The following is a 25,174-nucleotide window of genomic DNA, read 5'->3' as shown; positions in this document are numbered from 1 at the left end:
GCCACTGCCCCACAAAATGCCAGGGCCAAAAACCTGGCTCTTTTCCTTTTCAATCTTCTCCTTAAAGTAGACCTGCACTGAAATAAATGCAGTCAGATTTTTGGACCAAAAAAGGACTTCTATTTACACATAAGATCCTTCTGAATGTAGTAAAGTAAATCTGCAAGCCCAGATCTGTCATTCAACGGAGAAATCTTCGTTTAAAAATGATAAAGTTACAGCTAAAATTTGGCCCACGCAAAACTGTCAACACATCTGGGACGTTGCCAAGACGCAAGAGACAAGACCCTGTCCCAGCATGCATTGCGCGCGCCAACTGTAATTTGTGGATTTACATCAGTTTACATCCCTTACAAAAGCACCTTTTTATTGTCTTATACGGAAGGATCAACTTTTTTTAAAACTTCATATTGTCTTGCAGTACATTTGGTGAGTATACATTTCTTTTATTTTTGCTTGAAAATTATTTTTGGGGACTTTTTCATATGCCCATTTGATTGAGTGGTGTCGCATTGAAAATCTACTGTCTTTAGCCACCGGTGTTACCATTGCGGGGTAAGGATGCGGGAACCCCAAAGAATCCAAGTCATTAAAAAGATACAAACCTCTCTCAGTGGCCACGGAGCTCTGCGACTGCGATTACCGAGACCGTGCGGCGCTGCGGATTTTTCCGCAAGAAGTCTCTCCTTGCGGGCGGCCGGAGCACGCCGCATCAAAACAGTGAGTGTAGTCTCTGGACTTGTTGCCAAGTTGGCCGCACCTCCATTCAGTAGACAGGGAGGTGGTGCCGGAGTTGGCCGCAGCTCTGCACAGCAGACATGGGGGTGGTGTGAGTGGCCCGCTGCGGCGTTTACTGAGCCTGCAGACTCGGTAAGCGCATCGGAGGAAGTGAGAGCAAGGCATAAGGGTCGGGGAAGAACATCGCCCGCTGTTGATGTCGCTGCTGATCTGAGCATGCAGAGCTGTATCTTGCATTCATTGCAGCTTACTTTTGTATGTTGAAACCTGGATGTGTATAACAGTAACATTACTAACAGATAAAATCAATTTCAATGCAGGATCGGACTGAAGGCGCTAGCACTCTGTGTTCTCCCTCACGTCACGGCAATGTTCCGGATGTACAAACAGTTTTCGCAGAGGGCCAAATTTTAGCTGCAAATTTGTCATTTTTAAACGAAGATGTCTCCGTTGAATTACAATTTGGGCTTGCAGATTTACTTTAATGCATTCATAAGGGTCTTATAAATACATATCAGCTATTTCTTTCTGAGATCTGACCACATTTATTTCAATGCAGGTCTACTTTAAAAGGATAACATTATAAATGTGCTGACTCCGGCTGGACAACAAGATTAAATCGCTAGATACACTCCACCGCTACTGTTACCATCCATGTTTACTTCCGCAAACACTGAGCACACTTCTTCTTCTCTTCTTCCACTGAGCACGCTCGCTGCATGTGACGTCGTCGTACCCTCTTCTGTGCATGCAGGATAGTATGGGGCGTTAAGCCGTTCACACAGCAGGCCACATACAGGTCGCATTTAATTGAAATGTGAATGACCTCACACACACACACAAAAAAATTCAGATTTCACAAAAAAATCCAAATTGAGCATCAAGGCCTGCTGTCTGAACGTAGCCTTAATCTGTCTCAGTGGATCCAGCTTTAAATGGGTATCGGCCTTAGTTGGGGAAATAACCTGCTTCGTAGACTCTCATCCGTTTGATGCTATGCAAGTTTACATACACTCATTATGGGCATAAATGTTATGGAAATGTTTGGCTTTTAATGTTATCTTTGAACTGCTCTTTTGCCAGGGTGGAGTGATTATGTGAGTATAGAAATGGGAAAATTGAAAATATGGTTTGACAGAAACAAATTATCATTAAACTTAAGTAAAACAAAATACATGTTATTTGGCTATTGTAATACAGACATACAGGTTCAGTTATAAGTCGAGGGGGTAGATATTGAAAGGGTACATGAAAATAAGTTTCTGGGGGTGATAATAGATGATAAGATAAACTGGAAGACTCATATAAAACATATACAAAGTAAACTGTCAAGAAGCATTTCAGTTCTAAACAAAGCGAAACATATTCTGGACCACAACTCACTCCGCATTCTTTACTGCTCACTGGTTTTACCATATTTACAGTACTGTGCAGAGGTATGGGGTAATACTTATAAAGGTACAACACAATCACTATCAGTAATGCAGAAAAGAGCTATAAGAATTATTCATAATACTGGCTATAGAGATCATACAAATCCACTATTTTTACAATCCAAATTCTTAAAATTCACAGACTTGGTTCATTTTCAAACAGTACAAATTGTGTATAAAGCAATAAACAATTTACTTCCAGCAAATATTAAAAATATGTTTTTTTTAACAGATCAGGGGATTACAGTCTGAGGGGGAAATTTAATTTAAAGCATCAGTGGGCACGAACAACATTAAAAGGTTTCTGTATTTCTGTCTGTGGGGTGAGGATGTGGAACAGATTGGGAGTGGGGCTCAAGCAATGTCCAAGCATGAACCAGTTCAAACAGCGGTACAAAAATATGTTTTTTTCTGGGTATAGGGAGGAGGAAGGGTAATGAGGGTTAGGGTGTTTTTGTTTTTTGCTTCGGCTTGTAAATATATAGTATTTTGTATGTAAGTAGGTATGTGTAGGTGTATATTTATGTTTGTGTATATATATGTGTATATATGTGTATGTATATGTGTATGTATGTTGATGTGTGTATGTATATATGTATGTGTATGTGTATATATATGTATATATATATATTGATATCGGTTTAGGTGTGTAGGAATCTATGTGTATATGTGGCAAAGGGTATTACTGGTTGTGGGGAAGAAGGGGTAGGGATAAATAAGCTGATGCTTCACCCTACCCCTTTTCGGACATGTTGGGTACACAGTAGGAACTTTTTTGTTGTTGTCTTTACTGATCTATCTTGTAATTGTTGTTGTATCAAATGTTCGAAATAAACAGTTTTCATTCATTTATTCATTCATTCATTTTCATTCATTCATTCATTGAACAACATACCTCATTAAAGACTTTAACAGTCAAGAAATGGGAGCACAAGTTTTGAATTTATTTTGGATTTTCTCTCATCCACAAATATATATACACACCCAATATACACCCCCACTAATATTTAGTTGAATGCCCCATAGCAAGCTGTACCTAGAGCAGATGCTTTGGATAGCCATCAACAAGGTTGTGGTACAATTCTGGCTGGTTATTTGACCACTGTTCTTGGTAGAATTGGTAGAGTCAATGTAAATTGGTTGGTTTCTCAGCACAGACCTGGCTTTTAAGCCCAGTCAACAAATTTTCAATAAGGTTATGGTTGGGGCTCTGGGAAGGCCATTTCAGAAGCTTAATGTTAGCCTGCTTTATCCAACACACAACCAGTTTTGAAGTGAGTTTCAAATCATTGTCGTGTTGGAACACCAAATTGTGGCCAAGTTTCAACCATTTAGCTGTTGATTTGGGGTGATGAAGAATTTGGATGGAGTTCTCCTTTTTCTTTCGACTTTGTGCAATGCACCAGTACCACTGGCAGCAAAACAGCCCCAGAGCATGATGGTACCACCACCATGCTTGACAGTTGGTAAACTGTTCTTAGGTTTGAAAGCCTCACCTTTACATCTCCAAACATTCCTCTTGTCATTGTGAGACAATAGCTCAATCTTTGTCTCAGTTGAGCATTTGAGAGTAAACATTTGGCTTGTCCATGTAGACAGCTGCAAATTTCAGTCTCACTTGAAGATGATGATTTTGGAGCAGTCTTCTTTTTTGATCGACACCCTCTCAGTTCATGGTGATGTAAAACTCTCTTCACTGTGTACAGTGACGCTGGTGTTGCAGCACTTTCCAGTTCATGGCAGGCCTGAGCCTGGGTGGTTCCTGGGTTGTTCCTGAACATCCTAACCAATTGCCTCTCATCTAGAAGTGACAGTTCGGGTCTTCTTCCAGACCATGGCAAAGTGGTGATATCAGATTAACTTGTACTTATGTACAGTTGTTTGAAGTGACGTTATCTTGGAATCTGCAGTTGTTTAGAAATGGCTCCAAAAGACCTGCCCAATTTGTTTAAATCTACAATTCTCCTTCTTAGACCTCCCTGAGTTCTTTGGACTTTCCATTGTTCTGAATATTGGTCAGTCCAATGATTGCGAACACATCCTTTTTTTGTGTTGTCAGGGTTTCAGACAAAAACTGGCTGGACAAAAAGGCAAGACTCAGACACAAAAGGGTACATTCAAAAGCCTTACTCATTTAACAGGCAGGGTTCGGTTCACAGGATAGCAAATGGAGATAAGCAAAAGTGTCCAAAACGTGAGGCGGTAGGTGAGGTCAAAAAGTGAGCGGAAAAACAATATATGGCAGGACATAAACAAGGAAACTTGGGCACTGTGGAAAAAAGCTGGAAACACTGGCATGGAGCACAAATGATCTGGCGGTGACGTGAAGCTTAAATAACAGGTGTGATGAGGGATAATCAGACACAGGTTCAGGGGAGCAAGCAGGAAGAGGGAGTGGAAAACAAAATGGAGCAGAGACACCCAAACCAAGCCCCAACTGAAAGACAAGAATGTGCAGACAGAAAAACACCAACCAAACACAGAAAAACCCATGAAATAAACACCAAAACAAATCAAACATCCCCACAAACCCCAACCATGGCACCTGTTCAAAGAGAAACTACCAGTTGCAGTCAATAATGATCACTAAGGAGGAGTTAATATGAGCAATAAGGAAGTCAATACAGAGCTGGCTGTGTCACATTAAAAGGCATAGTAGAAGCACTCATTAAAACAGGCAAGTGAATGTATGCATATATTTGAGTCTGCATGTTTAATTTTGACCCTCTTTGGAATCAAGAAGATCCTATATATATATATATATATATATATATATATATATATATATATATATATATATATGTATATGTACTTAATCTAGTTTTGTTCACCCTCACCACATAACGTGGTTGTTCAACAAAATATATAATTCATTTAGCAAAGTATACAATACAATGAATTGTATTTTACAGTACATTCTGTGTGATGTTTACACAACCGTGGGATGTGGGACTGGTTGATAGAACTAGATTAAGTGAATATTGCAGACGGTGAATGTGCCAAATCAAATTATTTAATATGAGATTTGGGCTCCTGCCTGTTTTTGAGCTGTCTGAACATGTTAAGTTTCATTTATATATTTTTCCTATAACCTTCCTTTGTGTATGTGCTCGGAGTTTCACACATAACACAACTGAGGCAGAATGGTGCACAAAGGACGAGTCAAATGCCACTTGTGAAAAATCAGAGCCACTCAAATGCCTCGTACAGCTGTCGCCACAACCATTCGCGCACTCCAGTTGCCAAAGACAGTGAGTGCCCTCTGAGTGCCCACTTGATCCCCTTCTTGGCAGGTGTCGGCCAAATTCCAGGTGCCACACACCCTCGCTGAACACTTAAAAAGACAGGGCTATTCACGCTCCTAGCACGACAGTGGAGAGCAGGTGACCACATTCGAGCTGTCTGTGAAAATTTCTAAGTGCCTCATGTATGTGGGGTCAACAAGTAACACACATGGGTGTGGCTGTGCCGAACTCCCCCCCAACATGTGTGGCGTGCCAGTGTGTCGGCTCCCCCTTCAACATATGTGGCATTCATGTGTATCACGCTCCTGCTCCCCCAACACATGTGGTGTGCATGTGTATTGCGCCCCCCCACCCACTCCAACACATGTGGCCTGCCAGTATGTCGGCTCCAACACATGTCATGCGGGGGGCACACTTGATATGCTGATAATTATGGATAGACAAGATCACATGGTGACTGGCCAGACACAGCACAACAAGGCGCCTCTCAGCTGATCACCAGCCAGCCATGCACTGACAGCTGGAAATGAGGCTCAGTGTTGGGAAAGTGTAGTGACATGGACCCACAACAGGGGGCGTAAATGAACAGTCAATAGATGAGCCAAAAGGTAACAATTTAATGTTGTGAATGTGCACAACAAAATACAACCACAGAATTTGATATCAGTCAATATACAGAGGTGACGTGTGGGCAGGCTCGAGGATAGAAGACGTCTGTCCAGAGAAGAGCCGGATCCCACATGATTTCCACTGCCAGCGGATCTGAAGCACACCGGAGCCGACAAGTCCTGAGTCCCCAGGTGGCCACCGTCTTCAGCTGTCAGACTTGGTACTGCTGGCAGGAAGAACAGACAGATGATGGTGGGTGCGTGAACACCCAGCAAACAGTCAGCACAGCACAGTTCTCTTCTGGTGGAATATCTCCACCTCCTAATCACAATTATCCCAAGAGTTCGTGCAGAATCCAAATGTCACACTAGCGGAGTCTGGGATGAGGAGCGGAGAACGCCAACTCCCCAAACACACCTACAAACTCTTGTGTACAAAGGTATGTCTGCAAACTCAGAATTTAACGTAGTTAAACACAGAAGTAAAGACGTTACGACTGTCTTACGTTTAGCTGAACAATTCGTGTTCAAAGGCTGAGTGTTTACCTGGCGGGTAGACGATATCTCGGCAGGGAGGTGGAGTTGCTGCCCGGTTTTTATTGTGGGTGGTGAAGTGGTGGTGATGAGTGACAGCTGGTGATGGGGTGGTGATGAGTGACAGCTGTCACTCCCGGCTGCTCCTGTGAGGCGGCTGCGCCCTCTCGTGCCTGAAGCCCACACTTCAGGCAGGGCGCCCTCTGGTGGTGGGCCAGCAGTAGATCCTCTTCAGCGGCCCACACAACACTCAGTGCACACGTTACATTAAAAACACAGAGAACAGAGCCAAGACAAGTATATAAATAAATACTACAATAACTACATAATTACATAACAAATAACTAAAATAAATAATCACAGAACACAAACAGAGAGTGACACTTCGTTCTGTGAGTTGAACGAACAGGTGGGCATGGCCGCACACAGCAGCAGCTGTTGAGATCTCTGGACCAGCGAGTCACAGCTGGAGAACACTTACCGTGTTTTGAAGGACATGCCATTACAACTCTACACGGTGTGGCGCATGCATGTGGTAGCTGTCCTCACAGAAAAACATATCGCCTTTGCCACGGGCTGGAGCGGCCACACAGCACGCACATTAGAGCATGCTGCTTCATTCATGTCATTTCATGACTGTACGTCTATGAACATGGGTCATCATCTACAGAGGAACAGAAGGTTCATACTTGTATTGTCCATTCGATAAGAGGAATTAAATATTATAAATTGCCATGGTTTTTATGGTGTGTGATTTTAACTTTTTTTTGCCCACAGCAGCGGGGTGATGTGGCACCACACATTCCAACTGCTCACAGTGTGTTCGTGCACGTGCACAAGCTTGCATGATACCGTCGCCGTGGCGTTGTGCACACTTGTCCGACCGTGTGTCCCTCCCGACAGCAGATGGAATGTTTCGCGGTTCTACATTTTTTTTTTTTGCAGATTTTCTTCCACTTTCTGTGTCTTCTGCCAAAAGTCATGTTATGTGTGAAGGAGCCCTATGAGTGGTCCACATAGTCAAACAAGATGATCCTTTTGCTGCTACACCATAGTTGATATGACTGACTGTTGACAACAGATATAAATAAGTAAGAAAATTGTGTGACAACTTTTCACCTTTAAAAATGCATGACTGTTTTAGGTAGTAAAAAACATAATTTTTTTTGTTGTTGTTGGTGATCACCTGCAGTTTACAACGAAATGAGAGTGTGTGTTATCCAAGTTTTACAATAATTTTCCAGCAGCTGGCAACTCTGTTTTAGTTGCTATGTACACTGTCAAAATAATAATAAGAGCAATCAGAGATTTCTGATGTCTGCCAGTCCGGATCCAGATCACCTCCAAATTCAGTGGAGTCTTCCATGCCTTAATATGTATCTGTGTTGTAAATTTGGTGAGAATACATGAAGTAGTTTTGACGTAATACTTCAAAGCCTATATAAAGTGAAATCTTGATCCAGAATCCGGATCCGGATCCTTGTTAAAATGCCGCAAATCTTGAATGGTCTGCACACATACCACTTGAGAGACACTGACATAGTATGCGGCACACATGGCACATCCTTTGCAAGCATAAGGACGTGTGTGTGAATACCACGCTGCAATTTAACAGATGTTCAGCACACAGTGTTCAGGATGGATGTGGACTATCACATTGGTGTTCCACCTGAAGCACTGCTTGAAATGCGTGGGCTCTGTGATCCTCTGAAAGCGCTCAGATAAAAATACAATAAATAAAATACAATACAATAAAATACAAACAAATAAATACAACAAAAAAATAAAGCTGGAGCACTAGCATTGTGCTTATTCCCCACACAGGTGATGTCCATCATGTGTGCACAAAGGATCTGAGCCTTAAACTTCAGAAAAATAAAATTAAAAAATAAAGTTGGAGTGCAGGCATTCCCTGCACAGGTGATGTCCAGCACGCTGTCCATGCATGCACAGTAGCTGGCTGCCGGCCAATAGTATTGAACTTAGTTTCTACTTCTCTCCTCAGAAAAATAAACAAATAAATACAAAGAGGTAAACACAATAAGTCCATTTTGTGCGGCTTGTCTATTGCCGGACAGGGTGCCTCCAGCCTACTCACGTACATGCCCAGGTGGCTGGAGGCTGCTGGACTTGTTCAGCCACTTCCAGAAGCACTGTTCCTCTCCAATCATATAAAAGGAAATGTGTGTGTCAGCTCCTCATTTGTCCCACAGAGACTATGTGGTGAGGAGTACAAGGTGCTCGCCTGACAATTTGATGAGGGAGTTTAACGTGCAATTTAATGTGCAAGCACTGCCCTCCAACTCAGGTGAGGTGATCGTGAGTAGCTGTGAACCTCACGCTGCACTATGCAAATTTCCTCACAGGTGCCATTCACAGGCTGTCGGCAGAGTAGTGAGATATTAGCCTTTAATAAGACAGGGGCTCTCGCCACACCCTCTAGTCAAAGTCCCTCTCACATGTCCACAGAATTCCAGGGAGGCGAAGTCTTCTTTATATTTCACATTCTTGTTTTTTTTTTTTTTATGAGTGTTGCATTTGTTAAAGATTTTATATATATATATATTTTTATCACTGTTAAACATTGTTCCTTTGTCTTTGTTCTGATGAAATGTTATTGAGCTGTTTTGCACCTGTCTTAATGCAACCCTGAGAATGTACTTGTTATTATCACACTGATAGCACAACTTTGTTTTTGTAGCCACTAACGACTGGGAGTGAAGCATGCTGGGGTCAGTTTGAACTGGGAGTGAAGAGCTGGAGGTTATTTTGACCTTATGCTGTACAAATGCTTACTGTACAAAACAGGACACTCCGAGCTTTTGCAGAACAGATGATAAGTGCAAACAGAGGAGCCTGCAAGAACGGGATGTGCTGACCTTCAATGATAAGATTAAACAAAAGGAACCGTTTCTCCACACAGCTGCAACCATTGGCATACGTGCCATAAGATGTTTTGTATTACGGGAGGAAACCTGTCATGCGAAGTTCCCCCCACCTTTAGGACAAGTTTCACAATGTGGGTAGGGCTTCTCCTAATAAAAAGAGTGAGCATGCGCAGCAGTCCTCAGTGCTCTCAGTGGTACTACGTGTACGGACTGTCTGCACTCCTCGCGAGCTAAATTTGACTTTCTGTCTCACTGGTGTTTCTTGACTCTGTTTGTCTTGTTAAAGGTTTTAAGAATGTTTGGAGGAGAAAATACCCAACATTGACTGGGGGCTCAGTCCGGGATCTCAACAACACCGGAGGTGTCCGGCGGAGGTCGTCAAGTCCAGACGAAAATCCTTGGCCAAGGTCCGATCGATTGATCATGTCTGCAATTGTCGACCACCGTTGGCATCGTCTGGTTGACGAGATTTTCCCGAAGAAGGCAGACAAGAGGTCGAGTCAGTGAGTAAAATTTCTTTGTAACAGTACTGGATGAGTGGTGATCAGATCACATAAACAGTTAAACTCCGCAAGCGATGACGTAGAATCGTCTGTTAATGTAACACAGTTAAACTCTACGAGGAGGAGCGGACTCCTCTACAGTGAACGTATGTAGTTAAATTCCGTAGGAGGATGCGGACTCCTCTGTTTAAATAAGTGTACCGGTAGGGAATAAAAGTGTGAACGTGTAATACTTTGGACAAAGTAAGTGACGACCGTGTGTGGAGGCAGAGGCAAGTGATTCCGCTTCCTACGGGGAGGTGAAAGGAATCAACCACACGACGGACTGTTAATTGTCACGTCCAAAGAAAGTGAAAACTTCAGATTTAGAACACCCTAGGTGTGCCCCCGTCTGAAGTCCAAATTATAACAAAGAATAATAAAAATGGGGGGAAAGACGTCTAAAAAGAAAGAAAATTTATCAACTGACGACTGGAAATTTATGGAAGCAAAAAATCCAAAGACAACAAAGAAATTGGAGACCTGGATTAATAAACATGACTTTGACGGACGACTAAACTTGACCAGTATTCAGAAGTTGAAGGAGAAGCTGGAAAAAGAACATAAAGGTGATGAGAAAAAGAAGCAGAAAATAGGAGCAGACTTAGTGGCATTTTGGGAGGAAGAGGCGCAGAGCAGACAGAAAGGAGCAGAGAAGAGGAGGGTGGAAAAAGCAAGGAAAAAGAAAGGGGTAGGTAAGGCAGAGGAAGATGTAATAATTCAACATAAAGAACCTGAACAACCTCAGAAACCACCGACGGCTGGACCGTCGGCAACAACGCATTTGTACCCTCCTCTACCAGAGGATGGTGATGTGCCGCCACCGCAGTATGATATGGCAGTGCGACCTAAAGTAAAAAGTGAAAAACAAGAAAAGCCACAAACACGCAGTCAAACAAAAGTGCCTACAGCTCCTCCCATGGAGGAACACAGTGACCAGGAAGGTGCCTATCCTTTGATAGAAGTACCAAATCCTCGTGCAGGAACTCCAGGGCACCGACCAACCATGCTCGTATATCGAACATGGAATGCTGATGATATCAAAGCAGCAGTTGACATGATACCATCACCACACGTAGATATCGAAGGGTTTATGCAAGATATAGAAAATATCAGAAATTCTTACCACCTCAATGGACCTGAGGTCCAACAGGTATGGATGAAAGCATGTGGCCCTAAATGGAGTCAGGTACGCGGAGACTGGAATCCTGCAGACCAGGATGGCGTACCGTTGCCACATGATGATCCAGTCTTGCAAACACGAGTGGAAGCTATGATTACACGAGCAAAAGGTGTGTTAGGACCAAAAATAAATTATACTGAAATTACCAGGACAACTCAGAAAGAAGGAGAGCCATGGACAGAGTTTAGATACAGATTTGAAAGTGTATTTAGGGTCCATAGTGGCATTTTGCCAGGAACACCAGCAGTGTTGCCACAGTTACTTTGAAAAAGTAACTTAGTTACTTTACTGATTACTCAATTGTAAAAGTAACTTAGTTACTTTACTGATTACTCAATTGTAAAAGTAACTAAGTTAGATTACTAGTTACTTTTTTAGTTACTTTTCCCAGCTGCCGACAACAACCCTCTGCCACCTCAACATGACAATGATACCTGTTTTGCCAAAACTCACTTTATAGTCACCCTTTCTTGACTTCAATGAAAATAAATACTTGTTTTATAAAAAGTAAAATAAAGACCTCTTTCTTGACCTCATATTTAACTGTTGACAGCACTGTAACAGTAAAACTTGCAATTTCGAGCCTACATTGTTTATAAATGTAACTATTAAATTCTAACATTTTTCTAACATTTAAATTCTCTCTAAACATTTTACTTGTCGAAATTATTATTATTTTAAGCAATATTAGTAGTTGTAATAAAAAACGGCTTCAAAACTGGACCTTTAATTTAGGGGTGTTGTGGGGGGGGGGGCACATCCTTGCCCCACGCCCCCATTCCATCTGGATTCGCCCCTGCTTTGGCGTTTGAGCGCAAAGAATGGATAACATTTATTTATGCAGGAAAACAGGACCAGATTTACAGGTAAGAAAGCTTTATTGCGTTTTCACATCATGTGGTCCTCAGAAAGAGAGTTTAGGTGCATTTGAGTGGAAAATAGTGTTAGTTGTTGATGCGTCGCGGAGGATCAGCTGTTTTTAACGACCAGATATGGAGCGGCTCAGCTCAGCTCTAAATAAAGGAGGAAAAAAGTATAAAAATGTCTTTGTAAAGCTCAGTGCAGGTGTGCTGATCACCGCGCTTTAAGAGGTGAGGACGAGTCGAGCAGCTGCAAAAAACCGCGGATTAAAAGCTCACAGCTCACTGAAAGTGGGCAGTTCAGTCGAACCCCGACCTCCTGCCCACGGACCAAGTTTAATGCTGCTATCGACCCACAATGAAAAATAATAGTAACGCACAGTGACTTGGAGAAATAACTTTAATCTGATTACTGATTTGGAAAGATTAACGCGTTAGATTACTCGTTACTAAAAAAAGCGGTCAGATTAGAGTAACGCGTTACTAAGTACTAAGTAACGCGTTACCGGCATCACTGAACACCAGTGTATGAACAACAATTAAAAAACGCTCTGATCCAGCACTCCAATAAGGATATAAAAGCTTGGATACAGAAACATTGGATTGGACTGCCAACAGGCACATTGGAAGAAACACATACCCACTGTTGTCATGCAGAAGAAGTCTTAAAGCAGAAAAAGACAGGAAACAGTGACAAAGGAGTGTATGTAGCACAAGGAGCTGATGAAATATATTACCAACAGGGTAACTTAAGACAGCAAAAGCAGTGGAAGCGCCCCCAAAAGCCATGGCAAAACAGACAAGGTGGACAGCCACAACGTCAAGGACCATGGCAACCACAACAGCAGCACAGACGGGGAGGGCCACCACGTGGTCCCCTGATTTGTTGGAACTGTGGAAGAGAGGGACATATGTCTAGAAATTGTCCGAATCCACCTACTGATGGAGCAGCAGGAAGAATTCCACAACAGAATAATCCTCCACAACCACAGTATCCACAATGACTAGATTCCATAATCCATGATACCACTCCAGACAGTGAGTCTGAGTGCGATATGGATTTATGTGCCTTACTGGGAAATCCGGTACCAAAACCAGAAGTGACTTTGTTGGTAAATGGACGACCAGTGGTATTTCTTTGTGACACAGGAGCATGTAGAACCACATGTAATGACAACATACCTGTCCATAAATTAAGCAACAAAACCTTTAGGGTTCGCTCTGCAAATGGACAAACATCAGACGTCCCTATTACTAAACCCATAACCTTGGAAGATCCATTTGGAATGACGTGTACAATGCCATTGCTGAACATGCCACAGTGTCCCGTAAATCTTCTGGGACGAGACGGATTAACAGCATTGGGCTTGTCCATAATTGTGGAACAAGGGAAATTAGTTGTTAAGCGCACAGGAGGTGTTAACATGGTGAGAGAAGAAAGCGATGACCCCACATTCCACTATTACTATACATTTGACATTTCTGAAGAAGATGCTGCAGGATGGGGTAAAGATGTCGTCTTGCAAGCGACAGCCCTACTGAAACATCCTGAACAAAAGATGTCGCCACCTGACTTGCATGTCACAATGTGGCACAAAGACACTCCAGGTCCTGAAAGATATTTCACCTGTGAAGCTGACAATGACAGATTTGATTCATGATGGCAATTCAACAGCTGTCATAACTATAACAGGTGTCACTGAAGATATTCTAAAATTAAGGCTCACAGGCATGCCACTACATGTATCACTCTGTAAACCATATTTAGCTGAGTGGCAAGATTTAGGTGTAATGACCATGACAGCACTATCAGTAACTGATTGGGACAAAGTGGGACCACACACTGAGTACAGCCCTTCAACAAAATTGTACAAAATCCCAGTTAATGTGTCTCTGTTATTGAAGGCAGGAACACATATTGATGTGTCCACTTCACAGTCCTGAGTGTTTCAGTTGAGTCCTGAAGAAGATGATCTTCTTTCTTCAGTACCATCAGGATTGTGGACAACAGGTCCTTCAGACGTAGGACTGATTAAAAATGCACAACCTGTAGTTATAAGACCAAAAACAGAATACAGACCATGTGTAAGACAGTATCCGTTGAAACCTGATGCAATTGAAGGAATCAGACCAGTAATAAAGGATTTGTTAACAGCAGGAGTAATAGTGCCATGTCCAGATTCACCATGCAACACACCCATATTTCCTGTAAAAAAGGCTCCGCCCTCAGTAGGATGGAGAATGATACAGGATCTCCAAGCTGTAAATGCTGCTGTAGTAAAAAGAGCTCCATGTGTTCCAGATCCGCACACACTGTTAAATTCATTAAGACCAAATTCTAGTTGTTTTTTTGTAATAGATATCAGTAATGCATTTTTCTCTGTACCGGTGGACCCAGATAGTCAATTCTGGTTTGCTTTTACTTTTAAAGGACAACGATATACATTTACCAGATTACCGCAGGGTTATGCAGAAAGTCCAACTATTTATTCTCAAGTCATGTCAGCATGTTTAGCCAATTTCGTTCCACCAGCAGACAGCCAATTATTAGTGTATGTTGATGACATTTTGATTGCCTCTGACACACGAGAAAACTGCATAACTGACACAGTAGCATTATTATGTTTCTTATTTGATAATGGCCACAAAGTGAGTAAAAACAAAGTTCAGTTGTGTAGGGATAAAGTAAAATATTTAGGACATGAATTATCAGCCACAGGGCGTACTATCCTGTCTGACAGGAAGGAAGCGATTTTACATGCTCCAAAACCACAAACCAAAAAACAGATGATGTCATTTCTTGGACTGACTAATTACTGCAGGGCATGGATCCCTTGCTATGCAGAACTGACTAGTCCACTTTCTGATTTGATGTACAAAGATGATATTTCAATGTCAACCGTGTTGGAATGGAACAAAGATGCTGAGGAAGCTTTTGTGAAAGTGAAACAAACATTAGTGTCATCCACAGTTTTGGCACTACCGGATTATAGTAAACCATTCATTCAAACAGTAGATTGTAAGAATAAGTTCATGACTAGTGTTTTGGTACAAGCATATGGTTCAAAATTAAGGCCAGTCGCCTACTACTCATCTAAACTGGATGCAGTGGCAAGTGCTCTACCACCATGTGTGCGAGCTGTTATTGCAGCCTCCATGGCTGTTCAAAGTAGCAGTAATGTTGTTCTATTCCATCAGCTGACATTGAAAGTTCCACATGCAGTTTCAGCACTTCTGTTGCAAACAAACATGACCTTCTTATCTCCAGCAAGACATCTTTCGTGTATGTCGTTACTGTTATCACAACCACATCTTACTGTAGAACGATGTACAACATTGAATCCGTCGACATTGATACCTTTACCTGAGGATGGTGAACCGCACAATTGTCTCGATGTAGCAACATCCCACACAGTACAATTGTGTATGTGGATGGTTCCTCCACTAAAAATGCTTATGGACAAACACAATCTGGATATGCTGTTGTCACAAATTCAGAAGTATTGGACTCTACTTCATTGCCATCGTCATTCTCAGCGCAAGCAGCTGAATTAGTTGCTTTAACTGCAGCTTGTCATTTGTTTAAAGGAAAAGCTGTGACAATCTATACGGACAGCCAGTACGCTTTCAGCACAGTGCATGTGTTTGCAAAATTGTGGGAAGAGCGTGGGATGGTGATGTCATCTGGAAAACCGGTGACTCATGCCACCCTTTTAACAGCACTACTGAAAGCTGTGCAGTTGCCACAGAACATTGCTATATGCAAATGTGCGGCTCACACCAAAGGCTCTGATGTTGTTTCAACAGGAAATGATTTCGCTGACAAAACCGCAAAGGCAGCAGCAGCTTCTTCTGTTTTTGTTGTACAGGAAAACACTCCAGATTTGCATTTAGGTCACACACTGCTTGCTGACATGCAACAACAGGCACCTGAAAAGGAAAAACAAATGTGGTTAAACAAAGGACCTACATTCGCAAATGATTTGTACTCATGACCACAAAAGAAACCCATATTGCCAAAAAATATGTTTAAATGGGCAGCTATCATGAGCCATGGCGTGACGCATGTCTCATCAGGGGGTATGATATCGCAATTACAATCTATTTTTTGTCTTTATGGGTTTGATGCATATGCAAAACAGCATTGTAGAGCATGCATGACATGTGCAAAACACAACTCACAAGGCAATTTGAGACCCCAAAGAGGCAAATTTCCAACACCACAATATCCCTTTCAAGTGATTCATATGGATTATATACAGTTGAGTAAACATGAAGGGAAGGAATTTTGTTTAGTCATAATTGATGCCTTCTCAAAATGGGTAGAATTGTTCCCCACAAAACATGCAGATGCACTTACAGTGGCTAAAGCATTGTGCAAAGACATCATTCCACGATTTGGAATACCAGAAACAGTCTATTCAGATAATGGAGCGCACTTTGTTAATACAATAGTGCAATATGTAGGAGAAGCGCTACAGATTAATCTCAAAAATCACTGTGCTTATCATCCACAAAGTGCCGGATTAGTGGAAAGGATGAATGGGACAGTAAAAAACAGACTTAGAAAGACTATGGATGAAACAGGCAGACCATGGACACACTGTATAGATTTGGTGAAGATGTACATAAACATAACTTGCACCACGGGTTTGACACCTTATGAAACATTGTTTGGAAGAAAATATCGACTACCATATTATGGGCAAATTTGGGATGTACCTGAGGAAGCCAATTTGGCAGATTACATGAGGAAGATGTTAGAAAGACAACGAGGGAGAGTTTCAAACACTGATGATCCCATTTCTCCACAGGATGACCCTAAAGTGGTACCTGGAGACTGGGTGTTGATAAGAAGCATCAAGAGAAAACACTGGCATTCACCTAAGTGGGAAGGGCCCCATCAAGTACTACTCATAACACCCACAGCTTTGAAAATTGGGGAAAGAAGTACATGGATTCATTTAACTCACTGTAAGAAAGTCATTTCTGCAGACACAGACAAACAGTAAGAACAGTAGGATAAGACTAGTAATAGTGTGTGAGCTTGGTGTTAAGATCCAGGTTAGACACGAAAGCTAGCAGAGGACTTTAGAAACCACTGTTCTGAACATAGGTGTGCTGTAGTGTGTAGAAATGACGAAAGTAAAAAACAAAAAGAACGGGGGTCCCTGGACCCCATGGACAGTCCTTATTATGCTACTTTTCTTTTTTGGATTAGGCTTATTAGTGAAAGCCATAAGTGTCGGACACGATAATGCAGGACACATCAACAAACTAAATAGGCCAAGGAGAGAGGAAGGCACAGTATACAACGCTTCAGGACATAAATGCAATAATAACAATGCTTATCGCTTTGGCGTACAAGTCTGCATACCAAAAAATTCTACAGTGATCGTTTCTGTACCTTATGGTTCTTTAACACATGGAAGGTGGGATGGTCAATCAGGAGCATGGTACGGGAATGGTCACAAGTGGTATTTGACGAATGATCAACAGGATCATAGATGGGATACCCTGGTGGCCGATAGATGGAATACTTGGACACCCGGTTGGGCACGAACCGGGTGGGCTAAGTATCAAAGCCAATTCCTCAAAATGTATCAGACTGACGACAATTTATTCATTGCAATAAATACAACGGCAACAGGGAGTATTTTTCCACCAGGGCAGAAGGGTGATTGCTGGTTGTTCCTCCTCTGGGTAGAAAAGTCAGGCCAGGATCCCTATTTCTTCTTCTTTGTTTGTGAGCATGATCAAATACCGGAACCAATACTAACCGCATTAACAAAAACGAAAGGAGTTTCGATTAAGAGTACAAAAGGAATGAAAACAGATGACTGGTTCCTAGTAACTACAGGAATTAGTGGGCAGAATAATAATTGGCTTTTAATGGCAGAACAAGCAGGACTAGCTACAAAAAGGGACTGTGTTGTATGTATGGGACCCAGACCTATATTACAGGTAATACCGGCAACATTAACCACAGACTGTCTGCTGACTGTAATGACACAGACATACATTGCAGCAAACAACAATTGTTCTAAGTGGGACAAGATCTATCCATTGACCAAATTGACTAAGATTAAACCTTTATTTTCAAGCAAAGTTGGGCATGCTAACCATACATGTGTAAACTTGACAGGGACAAGTAAGACTTTGGGTAGCTTAAACCACACTGCCTGGTGTAAGGATGTGGTCCATAGTAATTCCACATTCAAACCTGTCAGTAGGAGTGATGTATGGTGGTGGTGTGGTGATAACAGAATCTTTGACAGACTGCCAAGAAATGTGTCAGGTTATTGTGCATTAATATCATTATTGTTACCAGTTAAAGCCATACCCATGACACCTGAAGAAGTCATGACATATACAGCCTCTCTCATTCCTGAAGACTGGCAGAAAGGCATAACCAGACATAGAGTAAAAAGAGATTGGAAAGGAGTGGGAGATCCAACATATATTGATGCGATAGGAGTCCCCAGAGGAGTGCCTGACGAGTATAAACTGGCTGATCAAATAGTAGCTGGATTCGAATCCTCCATCTGTTGGTGGTGTTCAATTAATAAGAACGTGGACAGAATAAACTACATCCACTACAATGTACAGAAATTAGGAAATTGGACTGAGGAAGGATTTAAGGCTGTCCATTCACAGTTAGAAGCCACGTCCCTTATGGCCTTCCAGAACCGTATTGCTCTGGATATGTTGTTGGCAGAGAAAGGAGGTGTTTGTGCCATGTTCGGAGAACAATGCTGCACATTCATTCCCAACAACACAGCTGCAGATGGCAGCCTCACTCAAGCCATCGACGGTCTGAGGACGTTGAACAGGAAGATGAAAGAGCACAGTGGAGTAAACACCGAAGGCTGGGATTGGTGGCTGGAAGGGATGGGAAAATGGAGGTCTTTGATTTCTTCACTATTGGCGTCTATAGCAGTGTTTGCTGCGATTCTAACATTGTGTGGATGTTGTTGTATTCCATGTCTTCGAGGCCTTGTAAATAGAATGATAACCACAGCAATAGGTCCAGGACCAGGAGGGGGACCAGCTTCATATCCACTCCTGGGGCAAAACGACGAGGAGGAGGAAGATGACTCTCATGACCTGTACCCAGACCAATGGAAGTATGATGACCCAGACACCGATGATGATGACAATGATGACATAACCTCTGGGGTGTAAGCCTGTAGAACATACCATGATGAACCTCTTAGTGAAAATCTCAAAAGAAGATGCCTACTATATGTTTAACAAGCGATAACAGGAGGGAAATGTTAAAGATTTTATATATATATATATTTTTATCACTGTTAAACATTGTTCCTTTGTCTTTGTTCTGATGAAATGTTATTGAGCTGTTTTGCACCTGTCTTAATGCAACCCTGAGAATGTACTTGTTATTATTACACTGATAGCACAACTTTGTTTTTGTAGCCACTAACGACTGGGAGTGAAGCATGCTGGGGTCAGTTTGAACTGGGAGTGAAGAGCTGGAGGTTATTTTGACCTTATGCTGTACAAATGCTTACTGTACAAAACAGGACACTCCAAGCTTTTGCAGAACAGATGATAAGTGCAAACAGAGGAGCCTGCAAGAACGGGATGTGCTGACCTTCAATGATAAGATTAAACAAAAGGAACCGTTTCTCCACACAGCTGCAACCATTGGCATACGTGCCATAAGATGTTTTGTATTACGGGAGGGAACTTGTCATGCGAAGTTCCCCCCACCTTTAGGACAAGTTTCACAATGTGGGTAGGGCTTCTCCTAACAAAAAGAGTGAGCATGCGCAGCAGTCCTCAGTGCCCTCAGTGGTACTACGTGTACGGACTGTCTGCACTCCTCGCGAGCTAAATTTGACTTTCTGTCTCACTGGTGTTTCTTGACTCTGTTTGTCTTGTTAAAGGTTTTAAGAATGTTTGGAGGAGAAAATACCCAACAGCATTAAAACTGAACTGCTGCGTGCCACCGGTCACCCGACAGCATTCAACACAGCAGCACAATGGCCCAATGCATGTCTGCAAAACTCCAGGGAGGAGAACTGCTACTGGAATATTACATTATTTTTGTTCTGTGTGCCATGTGAAAACTAGCAGCAGTATTGGACGTCCGCTGAGTTCCTCTGAAACAAGCAACAGCACAAAGTGGAACGAGCTCATCTGTTCACCTCGATTGATGATTGAGCTTTTACACATGCAAAAAAAAAGTTATCCTTCATTTGTGTGCTCTCTGGCTGACAGTCCTTAAACAACATAATCATCAGTGTGCGGCAGGCTGAGGAGGCATGGCATCACAATGGTGGCTCAACATCGTGACATCAGTCAGCCATTAGTGATGGATGATGGAATCACCCCATTGCTCAGCCCCTATTTACAATCAAAGACTTGTGGGATTTTAACAATGCTGAACATGAAACCCCTCTATATTTTACTGGAAAATATAGATAACATCATTATGTACATTAAGACTTTAATTACATCAGGAGGAAGCTTTTCATTAGGTATTTTATTTTATTTATTTTGATCACTGGTTCAATCATTTTTGATGAATTCTGAAAAACACAGCAAAACAGCAGACATGAGGGAAAACAGTGCCTTCTGGGTGGAAGTAAAAGATCAATACTTTCTATCACAAAGCAGAAGTGCTTCACAGTGCAGTGATTTGACAGAAAGTTGATATGATTTCATGACAGAGCCTGAAATATAAGACACTAAAATCTAAATTTTAATTTGCTGCATAATGAAGAGAGAGAGGTGCAATGTTGCATTTAATATGTATGTGGTCAATGCTGGTGTGATGATCTTAATTCAGTGTGTCCAATGCTCCTCTGGGTAAAACTGCTCTTCATTATCTGTCAAAGATGGATTGGGTCAGAATTCTAAGCATATTCTGCACCTCTGACTGCAATTATTCCATACGACGGACAGAAAAGGTTCATCTCAGTTCAACATTTGAGGTTAAAGGAAAGTATATATTATGAAGCTTGGAAAATCATTTGTAAAAATATGAATAAGGTGCCTTAGCTGGCTGCCCTCAATCAGCCTGTGTCGTCACGATTGATCACATCTGAAAAACCTGTTTTTGCGTTCAGAATTTCATGAGGTTGCATACTCAGGGGATCAATTAAAACTTCATATGGCACAGCTGGATGCTTCCAGGAAGAAGTGAAGTGGATGCTCCATCTCTCAGATTGGCCAAATGTCCCTACAGACAGAGACCACAGTCCTATGAATATTTTGGAAAAAATACACACCATGGAGTCAAAACTGAGTTCTTTTAAAATGTCACAGCATCTGATTCGAGTGTGAATCATTTTCTGCAGGCAGGCACCACAATGAAAACACCTGCAGCTGTGGTCAGGACATTATAAACAGCCATGGATGTGATTGTCATGGAAATATTATGCTTTCAATAATTTCTTTGAACAGAGGTTTTTCTGCGGCAGAATGTTTGCATAACATTTTAACAGATTAAATTACCCAATAATTTAATGTACAAGTTTTAATTTATTTTGGGTTTTCTGAAATCAACACAGGGTCAGAAGTATACATACAGGCTCAGTCTAACTATACATCCATTTTCATGATTAAGTCAGTGGTGCTAAAAGTTCTAATATACCATTTAAATTGCCAAGGCCTTTTAACGGGTTGTCTTTGGTCAGTACTGTTTCTGGTCATTCTGGTGAACTAGGAAAGCTCTAACTAGTGTGTTGAATATAAAAATATACAATATAATGTAATATATTGGATTTTGGATTTATATTACATTCCTATACAATTTATATTACATTCCTATACAACCCTATACAACAAAAAAGTTGGAAAATGTATGGAAAATGTTGGAAATGTATCGGAAATGTAAATATAATAATATAAAAATTATATATAAGCCAATAAGCACTAATAAGCCAACAAAGCATGAACCAGCTGCTGTCTGTTTGCTTAAACGTGTATATAAGACAACCTGAATTAAAGGAGAAATGCTGCTTTTAACAACCTGGACCTCATTTTTGGCATAACATATGGTCGTTTACTCACCAATATAAGTTTGGTGTGATTAGAAGTCCATAGTTGAAACGACGTGTTCAGTTCAAATCTGAAGCAAACATTTTTCTTCTTCTCCTAAGGTGGATTAGAACTTTTTGTGGTACACAGCACAAACTACTGGACAGGAGGAACCTAGTAGTTAATGTGACTAAGTTCAAAATGCAGCTTTTTCAACCAGACGTGTGGTGCCATGACATGTCAATCATCTGCATCCAATCAGATTTCAGGGAAGTCCAGTGAAACCCCGGCCTCAACTCTAGCTCCACCCATGCCAGGAATTGTTTGACATTTGACATTTCTTGTTTCACTGTGACTGAAAATTTGGTACTTCCTGTTTGAGTGTGAGCTTGCCACTGACTTCCCACAAGATTCCATGGGTTCTCGTCTGTCAATCCAGGAAGTGTTTGACATTTGAACATTTCCTGTTTTAGTGTGGATTAAGAATTTGGCACTTCTGAAATAATATCTGAAAAGCTGCTAACATCACAGTCCCACCAGTCCTGGCTACGACTTCGCACCCAAACATTTCTCTGGAGAGACAATGATGCCACTGCCCCACAAAATGCCAGGGCCAAAAACCTGGCTCTTTTCCTTTTCAATCTTCTCCTTAAAGTAGACCTGCACTGAAATAAATGCAGTCAGATTTTTGGACCAAAAAAGGACTTCTATTTACACATAAGATCCTTCTGAATGTAGTAAAGTAAATCTGCAAGCCCAGATCTGTCATTCAACTGAGAAATCTTCGTTTAAAAATGATAAAGTTACAGCTAAAATTTGGCCCACGCAAAACTGTCAACACATCTGGGACGTTGCCAAGACGCAAGAGACAAGACCCTATCCCAGCATGCATTGCGCGCGCCAACTGTAATTTGTGGATTTACATCAGTTTACATCCCTTACAAAAGCACCTTTTTATTGTCTTATACGGAAGGATCAACTTTTTTTAAAACTTCATATTGTCTTGCAGTACGTTTGGTGAGTATACATTTCTTTTATTTTTGCTTGAAAATTATTTTTGGGGACTTTTTCATATGCCCATTTGATTGAGTGGTGTCGCATTGAAAATCTACTGTCTTTAGCCACCGGTGTTACCATTGCGGGGTAAGGATGCGGGAACCCCAAAGAATCCAAGTCATTAAAAAGATACAAACCTCTCTCAGTGGCCACGGAGCTCTGCGGCTGCGATTACCGAGACCGTGTGGCGCTGCGGATTTTTCCGCAAGAAGTCTCTCCTTGCGGGCGGCCGGAGCACGCCGCATCAAAACAGTGAGTGTAGTCTCTGGACTTGTTGCCAAGTTGGCCGCACCTCCATTCAGTAGACAGGGAGGTGGTGCCGGAGTTGGCCGCAGCTCTGCACAGCAGACACGGGGGTGGTGTGAGTGGCCCGCTGCGGCGTTTACCGAGCCTGCAGACTCGGTAAGCGCATCGGAGGAAGTGAGAGCAAGGCATAAGGGTCGGGGAAGAACATCGCCCGCTGTTGATGTCGCTGCTGATCTGAGCATGCAGAGCTGTATCTTGCATTCATTGCAGCTTACTTTTGTATGTTGAAACCTGGATGTGTATAACAGTAACATTACTAACAGATAAAATCAATTTCAATGCAGGATCGGACTGAAGGCGCTAGCACTCCGTGTTCTCCCTCACGTCATGGCAATGTTCCGGATGTACAAACAGTTTTCGCAGAGGGCCAAATTTTAGCTGCAAATTTGTCATTTTTAAACGAAGATGTCTCCGTTGAATTACAATTTGGGCTTGCAGATTTACTTTAATGCATTCATAAGGGTCTTATAAATACATATCAGCTATTTCTTTCTGAGATCTGACCACATTTATTTCAATGCAGGTCTACTTTAAAAGGATAACATTATAAATGTGCTGACTCTGGCAACAAGATTAAATCGCTAGATACACTCCACCGCTACTGTTAAGATCCATGTTTACTTCCGCAAACACTGAGCACACTTCTTCTTCTCTTCTTCTTCCACTGAGCACGCTCGCTGCATGTGACGTCGTTGTACCCTCTTCTGTGCATGCAGGATAGTATGGGGCGTTAAGCCGTTCACACAGCAGGCCACATACAGGTCGCATTTAATTGAAATGTGAATGACCTCACACACACACACAAAAAAATTCAGATTTCACAAAAAAATCCAAATTGAGCATCAAGGCCTGCTGTCTGAACGTAGCCTTAATCTGTCTCAGTGGATCCAGCTTTAAATGGGTATCGGCCTTAGTTGGGGAAATAACCTGCTTCGTAGACTCTCATCCGTTTGATGCTATGCAAGTTTACATACACTCATTATGGGCATAAATGTTATGGAAATGTTTGGCTTTTAATGTTATCTTTGAACTGCTCTTTTGCCAGGGTGGAGTGATTGAACAACATACCTCATTAAAGACTTTAACAGTCAAGAAATGGGAGCACAAGTTTTGAATTTATTTTGGATTTTCTCTCATCCACAAATATATATACACACCCAATATACACCCGTACTAATATTTAGTTGAATGCCCCATAGCAAGCTGTACCTTGAGCAGATGCTTTGGATAGCCATCAACAAGGTTGTGGTACAATTCTGGCTGGTTATTTGACCACTGTTCTTTGTTATGTGTCGATGCGGGTTGAGGAGCGGACCTGCGTCTGACAGAACCCAGCGGTAAAAATAACCAGAAGGCGGTTCCCAACAGAAACAATTTATTTTTTCACCTGTGCTTACAAATGTAAAACATAAAAAGCGTCCCTCTGGTGGAGTAATAAGTGGCACGTTCTCCAGCGCCCGCAAGGATTAAAGCCCGGCGCTCCTGGACCCACTACCACCGACAAACACCCCCCAGGTGGACACGACGAACCGATTCTCTGTGGAGCAAAGAAAAGGTGAGGTGAGTCAGCAGGTACAACTCTATCTTTCACATAACACACGCTATCAGCAACACACTCAGGTCAATGTTTCTTTTTAACTTTATGCAAATGAGCAGCCCCTCACAACAAGTGGAGGATCACTTATCCTGCACGCCACCGCAGTGAGAAGCAAGCTGCACAATTCTCCTCACAATCTCAATTTACTGTGTAACCAAGCACCAAGATACTATCAA

The 25,174-nt window shown here is 41.9% G+C and overlaps 1 long non-coding RNA gene across 1 annotated transcript; it reads right to left on the bottom strand.

The window, feature by feature from the left end:
- On the bottom strand, window positions 1–24,205 carry LOC117508589. Its single transcript, XR_004560135.1, has 4 exons — window positions 24,190–24,205; window positions 15,813–15,818; window positions 1,304–1,643; window positions 1–60 (listed from the first exon to the last, which is right to left on the bottom strand). It is a non-coding gene; the product is annotated as an uncharacterized LOC117508589 (long non-coding RNA).
- Window positions 24,206–25,174: the final 969 nt, after the last annotated feature.

The sequence above is a fragment of the Thalassophryne amazonica genome, chromosome 4 (assembly GCF_902500255.1).
Source record: "Thalassophryne amazonica chromosome 4, fThaAma1.1, whole genome shotgun sequence".
Classification (NCBI taxonomy): Eukaryota; Metazoa; Chordata; class Actinopteri; order Batrachoidiformes; family Batrachoididae; genus Thalassophryne; species Thalassophryne amazonica.
The sequence above is the reverse complement of the archived record's forward strand: the minus strand, read 5'-3'. Positions and strand labels throughout refer to the sequence as shown.